Consider the following 8520-nt stretch of genomic DNA (forward strand, 5'->3'; position numbering starts at 1 on the left):
TCATCTTGGCTTCGATGATATTTTTAGAAGGGAATTATGTAGGAGACTAACCATCTTGGCTAAGAAGATATTTTTTTAGAAGGGAATTATGGAGGGGACTAACCATCTTGGCTTGGATGATATTTTTTAGAAGGGAATTATGGAGGAGAACCATATTGGCTTGGATGATTTTTTGGAGGTGATTCATGGAGAATGTCAAGGATCTTCATGAGGAAAAAAATTTGTAGATGGAAAGTTGAGGTTTATTCAATGAACAATTAAACTGTATTAATTCATTGTTACTAAGATGGTCTTCCAGAGAGAAGAAAACGGAAGTCGATAAGGGATGTCACTAAGATAATTGGAGAGCAGAGATCGATGTCATCAGGTAGATGTCTTTCTTGTGCTTCTATACCAAGGTATTAACTTCAATTTAATAAATCATAATGGAGGAGACTAACCATACTGGCTAGGAGGATATTTTTAAGAAGGAGTTAATAAACAGACAAACCATTTTGGCTAGGAGGATATTTTTAGAGGGCATTATTAAGAAGACCAACTAGGATGATATCTTTCAGACAGAACTATGAAGGCTAATCTTCATGGCGTGGAGGATATTTATACTGGGGACGACTGATGGTGAAGTAGGAATATTAAAACTATAACACCAATATTAGTTATTTCTGGAGTAAAACAAACACATTTTATTTTAAAGAATATAAAAAACCCGTAACTTTTTTGACACAAATTACCAATACAGTGAAATCTCGATAAGTCATACCTCAAGGAAACAGGTTCAAAATTTGACTTAAGCAGAGTTTTGAGTTAAGTAGGGTTGTATATCATTGTTATACTACTGAAGGCAATGGATTCTTTGTTTGACTGAACAGTTGTTTTGAGTTATCAGAGTTTGACTTATCGAGATTTCACTGTATAAATAAAATACAAAATGATATAATGATGTTAATGAATTATTAAGATCAATATACTTTAAGAAAAATTAAAATGTGATGGTGAGACCAACAATTTTTGTTTGTTTGAAGAGGCAGTTCAAATGTATTTACATGGTATATGAAAACAAAATAATATAATTGTTTTTCACTGGATTTATATATTACAGGAATTTTCAATGAATTTGGTGAAGGGATGTATTTGGTGTGCGAAGATTATCGACAAGGCAAGTACACAATATGCATTTTTCAAGTTCTATTAAAATAAAAGTTCTGTTATAATAAAAGTCTCTTATTTAAGGGGAATGCGTTTATCTAAGCAATTATAATTATTTTGCCAAAGTAGATCATTCTAATGGGGGAAGGTTTTTCTAATCTTCTTTAAGTTTATTGAAAAATACGTTTCTTTAAACATTAAAAACAATTCATGCCTTGTGGATAACTAAGGGCGCTGTTTCTGTGATGTCATTTCAGGGAGACACTGTTCTTATTATCTGTTACTCTGTAGAAATTCTGAACCTAAATTGTTTTCACTGTAATATTTATGAGAAAGGTTTGTTCAATGGCTTACTGCCATGTATTGACATAACAACGAATTACTAAAGAAAAAATTATGACAACGAGATATCCAAATTTCTGGCAACTTTTGGTGCAACACTAATTGCAACGTTGTGGTTTTTGTCTGATATGACATCACACTTTCGCTCTTTAATATGGAAATTTGTATCAGCATAAAAAAAAACACAAAAACACTAAAATACACTTAAAAACGGCAGAATGAAAATTGAAAATAGGGCTAAATGGGACACAATGGTGCATTTCCAAGGATTGCATTAAGAAACATTTCAGTGGCTCTTCAATCTTAATCCTAACTCTATATCCATGTGTGAAATAGCATGTCAAACAAATTTGAAGGATGGAGGACTGTTCGAGTTAATATTATTAATGTTTATATAAAAGTGTTGCGATAAATCAACAATACAAAAAAAATCACTTGATTTTTGTTTTTTCTTTATTAGGGGCTATTGGTGATATACCTTTATTTCAGGATGGTTCTTATGGAAGAGGATTCTTAAGGAGAAAGTGATCGTTGAGGATATCGGTTTGAACTCAAATTGTTGTTATGAAGCTTTCTGGGTGGGATTTAGGCGAGAGAAAAATTGTGTTGGCTATTTACATTATATTTAATGTACTGTTGAAACAAAAGAAACTATTTATTTACAAAAATAACATGTAGAATTGCAGAAGGCCGAACAGTCCAATAGTCCAGCAATTTTTGCCTCTTCAATTGTGTTGTAGGTTTGTGTGCTTAGTCTATGGGAGAGAATTAAACAGGGACAAAGGGAAATACAAAGCATTGTTCTCGGGAGTATAGTAAAACAAGTGTGAGTGCACTGTGTGTGTTATTTCTGTGACATTCGCCTTTAATGATGCTTGAAAAATGTTAGTATTGTGATTGGAAGTAGAGTGTACGTATGTGAAATTTTGGAATGGTTTCTGGTAAAAAATGTAATTTATCGTATTGTAATGTATGGTGGTTGATGGAAATGCATAGGTCTGAGAAGTATACTGTGATTAGTATGGATTTTGGATAGATGTGGGCGAGTAGTTTGATGAGATGTGTACGGTTGAACTCTTTGGTGTTTCACATGATGATGAAGCTGTCGTCCATGTATCTTTGAAATATAAAAATGTTTGGATGTTTGTGATGATTATGGAAGTTGTATTCTCTGTGAGCTAATATGAGGTTTGAGAGTTGTGCTGAGTGGTATGATCCCATTTGTATCGCCAGATTCTGTTGAAGATGTGATTACCTATTTTGAAGTTGCTGTAATTGCTGGTGAATGTATGTAGTTCTTTGAAATATGTGTGAAATTCTGGAGGGTATTCCGGCAAGGTGGCAAGTTTGAGAAGTGTGTTATAGATATCTTGTGGGGAATTCTAGCATGGGGAAATACTCATAGTACTTATTTGAATAAATTATTAATAGTACAGAAGAAGCTGATGAGAGTCATCACAAATTGCGGTTTCAGAGAACACTCTGCGCCCCTTTTTAGACAATATAAAACACTAAATATTTTTGAACTTTACAAATACCATCTAGGAATCCTAATGTTGAAATTCGAAGGTAACCTACTACCTACAAATATCAGGTCCATGTTTGTGAGGAATCTAGATGTCAATTTACATAACACACACACAAAATTCACATTGGTAAGGCTAGGACTGCATCATTCAGTTAGACACCAAGGTCCCCTTCTCTGGAATCAGCTTACCCCTATACCCTTCTTCTGGACTGTGCATAAATTCAAAAGATATCTGAAAAATCTACTTATTTCCGGTATTATATAAGACATGCTTCCATAATTCATATCTGTATAAGTCACATTCCATTATAATCAAATGTTATATTGTAAATCGGTATATTTTCAATTTCCTTCAGTTTTTCTACTATTATGCCAAGTAATTAATTAATTAATTTATTGATCACTGATTTAATTTATAGCTTTAATTATTGTTTATTTCAAAAGTTATTCACAAACGGGACCAGGCTCTGTATAAGCTTAGGCTTTTTTTCCTGGTTCCCACATCTGTCACCATTTATGTTTAATTGATCAAAGTGTTGTACATGTATTAGCATTCTATTAAGTTTAGTTATTGTTGTAGTAAATAAACTGTTGCATTAGCATTATTTTAATTTGTGGCAAATGGAAAATAAAACAATACAATGCAATACGATGTTGGTATGTAAGCTTTCAAATTCTAATGTAATCAAGAAAAGGTCGTCGTGCTAGTGGATGTCTAGGGTCTTAAGAGCTTCAACAATTGTAGTGAATTTGTAATAATTGGCCATGGAAAATGGTTTTAAAAAAATATTGTTTAAAAACGCAATAAATATTAAAATGTTGAGTCTCACTTCACCGACGTCAGTGTCAGCTGAAGAAGATGTAATCTTTTCCCTCAACGAGGTTTAGAGAAGCCAGGTTGCTCTCAAAACTGCCACCAGTTAGGTCCTGATTGTCAAAAAAAAATTACAAAGTTATTTCATGTTTAAGCGTTATTATATTGAAAAATGTTGATAGCAGCAGCCGCATACGTTCAATGCTACTGCTGGTCTCGTAATGATGAGAATCTATTTTTTTTGTTATTGGTTTAAATTGGAAATGGAATTACTCTAGAAATGATACTTTTCTAGTTTACACAAAACATGTACAAATAAAGGTAATCATGAAATTCCTCATTCAGTTTGATTTGGGGAAAAATGGTAATTAGTAACAATGTCAGATTATGTAAATGGTAGTGTATCCTCGACCCTCCATTATATGCGCAGGTAACACTTGCATACGCGCGCGTTGTCACACACAAATTCAAGATAAATGCGTAGAAAAAGGACCGCGTAGCCTTAGGGGGTCTGACAATACAAAAATGTACAAAACAAATTTAATTGTGGACAGAAATCGACAATTTTTCTGCAGAACGTTTTTAAAGGAATAAGACACCTACCATTTTGACACAGATGATAAAAGGTGGTGCAGGCTGACTGAAATGAACAATCAGCACACGTGGCTTTGGAATAACCTGCATGAAAAAAAGGAATTTTATTTGTAATAAAAAGCCGTATCCTCTATGAGAGATCCCGTTTGCTATTTCCCAGGTTTGCAGCATTCCTTATGTTGCTAGCATCGTGACTTTGGGCGTGATCCATGGCTACATGGCATATAAAGGTTTAGACTAGCACCCCTTGAACAAAGACATTGACAAAATGGGGAACCGCCAACACAGCTCAGTTGGTAGGGCACTGGAATGGCAGTCCAGAGGTCAGGGGTTCAAACCCTGCTCCAGTCAATTTCTTTGTTCAACTATTACAAATGATGTTTGAACAATGCAGTAACTTCACTCTGAGAGGACTCTTAGCCGGTTCACGCCGGGATTATTTTGACAAGAATGGAACGAGGCGCTGGAAACCATCACACTTGTGCAGCACACTCATGTTTCAGGCCTCGCTCGCTGCAAGCGGGTCGCTCACGGATATTTGTGTGTGTGTTTATCTGTCATCCGTTCCAAATACTGCAAAACCTTTGCAGATATACACGTTATCCAGCGCAAACTGGTTAAGAAAACTGTGAAATCAGTGTTTCTAGCTAATGAGGTCTTTTTAAGACAAAACATTACATTTAATACATGTTGAGGCTATTATCAACAAAAGAGTTACGCTTTTCATGCTGCGACTACTCAATTTCGACTTGTTGGAGACAATAAAGCTCCCAAAATATAAGAATTTTCAGTCCCATAATTTCAACATTTTGAGCAAGTGTTCCAAATGGCTACATCGCGGGTTTCGGAAATAAACTCTTAGACTTCAACACAGAGACAAGGGCCCACACTACATCAAACAAAACAACACGGTTGTCCTGCCCCCAGATCTGAAAAGAGGACAGTGATCCAACTTTTTAGACCCGAGTTCAAGAGGGGGTCAAATTTACAACTACTTAACTTTTAAATCGACGAAAGCTGCCCGTCATCTTCTTCACAAGCGACCCTCATCTTCTTCCTCATGGACCTGCACAGGACACACAGACAAAAAGACAGAAAAAAAAGACTGCCAAAATAGGCAGAACTATATTAATACCAGTCACAAATGTACATCTTTCAAAATTCAACACATACATAAATAACACATACACATGCAAAGAAAGAGTTCACTTCCAGCCAGACGCGATGCTATTTCGTTATGCTTTGCATGCTGCGCCCACTCAATTTCGACTTGTTGGAGACAATAAAGCTCCCAAAATATAAGAATTTTCAGTCACACAATTTCAGACATTTTGCGCAAGTGTTCCAAATGGCAAGATCGCAGGTTTCGGAAATAAACTCTTAGACTTCAACACAGAGACAAGGGCCCACACTACATCAAACAAAACAACACGGTTGTCCTGCCCCCAGATCTGAAAAGAGGACAGTGATCCAACTTTTCAGACCCGAGTTCAAGAGGGGGTAAAATTTGCAACTACTTAACTTTTAAATCGACGAAAGCTGCCCGTCATCTCCTTCACCAGCGACCCTCATCTTCTTCCTCATGGACCTGCACAGGACACACGGACAAAAAGACAGAAAAAAAAGACTGCCAAATATAGGCAGGACTATGTTAATACAAGTCAAAAATGTACATCTTTCAAAATTCAACACATACATAAATAACACATACACATGCAAAGAAAGAGTTCACTTCCAGCCAGACGCGATGCTATGATTTCGTTATGCTTTTCATGCTGCGCCCACTCAATTTCGACTTGTTGGAGACAATAAAGCTCCCAAAATATAAGAATTTTCAGTCGCACAATTTCAGACATTTTGCGCAAGTGTTCCAAATGGCAAGATCGCGGGTTTCGGAAATAAACTCTTAGACTTCAACACAGAGACAAGGGCCCACACTACATCAAACAAAACAACACGGTTGTCCTGCCCCCAGATCTGAAAAGAGGACAGTGATCCAACTTTTCAGACCCGAGTTCAAGAGGGGGTAAAATTTACAACTACTTAACTTTTAAATCGACGAAAGCTGCCCGTCATCTTCTTCACCAGCGACCCTCATCTTCTTCCTCATGGACCTGCACAGGACACACGGACAAAAAGACACAAAAAAAAGACTGCCAAATATAGGCAGGACTATGTTAATACCAGTCACAAATGTACATCTTTCAAAATTCAACACATACATAAATAACACATACACATGCAAAGAAAGAGTTCACTTCCAGCCAGACGCGATGCTATGATTTCGTTATGCTTTTCATGCTGCGCCCACTCAATTTCGACTTGTTGGAGACAATAAAGCTCCCAAAATATAAGAATTTTCAGTCGCACAATTTCAGACATTTTGCGCAAGTGTTCCAAATGGCAAGATCGCGGGTTTCGGAAATAAACTCTTAGACTTCAACACAGAGACAAGGGCCCACACTACATCAAACAAAACAACACGGTTGTCCTGCCCCCAGATCTGAAAAGAGGACAGTGATCCAACTTTTCAGACCCGAGTTCAAGAGGGGGTAAAATTTACAACTACTTAACTTTTAAATCGACGAAAGCTGCCCGTCATCTTCTTCACCAGCGACCCTCATCTTCTTCCTCATGGACCTGCACAGGACACACGGACAAAAAGACAGAAAAAAAAGACTGCCAAATATAGGCAGAACTATGTTAATACCAGTCACAAATGTACATCTTTCAAAATTCAACACATACATAAATAACACATACACATGCAAAGAAAGAGTTCACTTCCAGCCAGACGCGATGCTATTTCGTTATGCTTTTCATGCTGCGCCCACTCAATTTCGACTTGTTGGAGACAATAAAGCTCCCAAAATATAAGAATTTTCAGTCGCACAATTTCAGACATTTTGCGCAAGTGTTCCAAATGGCAAGATCGCGGGTTTCGGAAATAAACTCTTAGACTTCAACACAGAGACAAGGGCCCACACTACATCAAACAAAACAACACGGTTGTCCTGCCCCCAGATCTGAAAAGAGGACAGTGATCCAACTTTTCAGACCCGAGTTCAAGAGGGGGTAAAATTTACAACTACTTAACTTTTAAATCGACGAAAGCTGCCCGTCATCTTCTTCACCAGCGACCCTCATCTTCTTCCTCATGGACCTGCACAGGACACACGGACAAAAAGACAGAAAAAAAAGACTGCCAAATATAGGCAGGACTATGTTAATACCAGTCACAAATGTACATCTTTCAAAATTCAACATACATACATAACACATACACATGCAAAGAAAGAGTTCACTTCCAGCCAGACGCGATGCTATGATTTCGTTATGCTTTTCATGCTGCGCCCACTCAATTTCGACTTGTTGGAGACAATAAAGCTCCCAAAATATAAGAATTTTCAGTCGCACAATTTCAGACATTTTGCGCAAGTGTTCCAAATGGCAAGATCGCGGGTTTCGGAAATAAACTCTTAGACTTCAACACAGAGACAAGGGCCCACACTACATCAAACAAAACAACACGGTTGTCCTGCCCCAGATCTGAAAAGAGGACAGTGATCCAACTTTTCAGACCCGAGTTCAAGAGGGGGTAAAATTTACAACTACTTAACTTTTAAATCGACGAAAGCTGCCCGTCATCTTCTTCACCAGCGACCCTCATCTTCTTCCTCATGGACCTGCACAGGACACACGGACAAAAAGACAGAAAAAAAAGACTGCCAAATATAGGCAGGACTATGTTAATACCAGTCACAAATGTACATCTTTCAAAATTCAACACATACATAAATAACACATACACATGCAAAGAAAGAGTTCACTTCCAGCCAGACGCGATGCTATTTCGTTATGCTTTTCATGCTGCGCCCACTCAATTTCGACTTGTTGGAGACAATAAAGCTCCCAAAATATAAGAATTTTCAGTCGCACAATTTCAGACATTTTGCGCAAGTGTTCCAAATGGCAAGATCGCGGGTTTCGGAAATAAACTCTTAGACTTCAACACAGAGACAAGGGCCCACACTACATCAAACAAAACAACACGGTTGTCCTGCCCCCAGATCTGAAAAGAGGACAGTGATCCAAC

The 8520-nt window shown here is 37.3% G+C and overlaps 1 long non-coding RNA gene across 2 annotated transcripts; it reads right to left on the minus strand.

Annotated features, from left to right (window-relative positions):
- Positions 1 to 814: 814 nt before the first annotated feature.
- LOC119722014 lies at positions 815 to 7036 on the minus strand. 2 transcript variants are annotated; one of them, XR_005270371.1, is made up of 4 exons: positions 6999 to 7036; positions 4434 to 4508; positions 3847 to 3943; positions 815 to 2243 (listed from the first exon to the last, which is right to left on the minus strand). It is a non-coding gene; the product is annotated as an uncharacterized LOC119722014 (long non-coding RNA). The 2 variants fall into 2 exon arrangements; XR_005270370.1 differs by lacking the exon at positions 6999 to 7036 and having other exon boundaries at positions 4434 to 4584.
- Between the last annotated feature and the right edge of the window lie 1484 nt (positions 7037 to 8520).

This window comes from Patiria miniata, unplaced genomic scaffold (assembly GCF_015706575.1).
Source record: "Patiria miniata isolate m_02_andy unplaced genomic scaffold, ASM1570657v1 HiC_scaffold_14, whole genome shotgun sequence".
NCBI classification, from domain to species: domain Eukaryota; kingdom Metazoa; phylum Echinodermata; class Asteroidea; order Valvatida; family Asterinidae; genus Patiria; species Patiria miniata.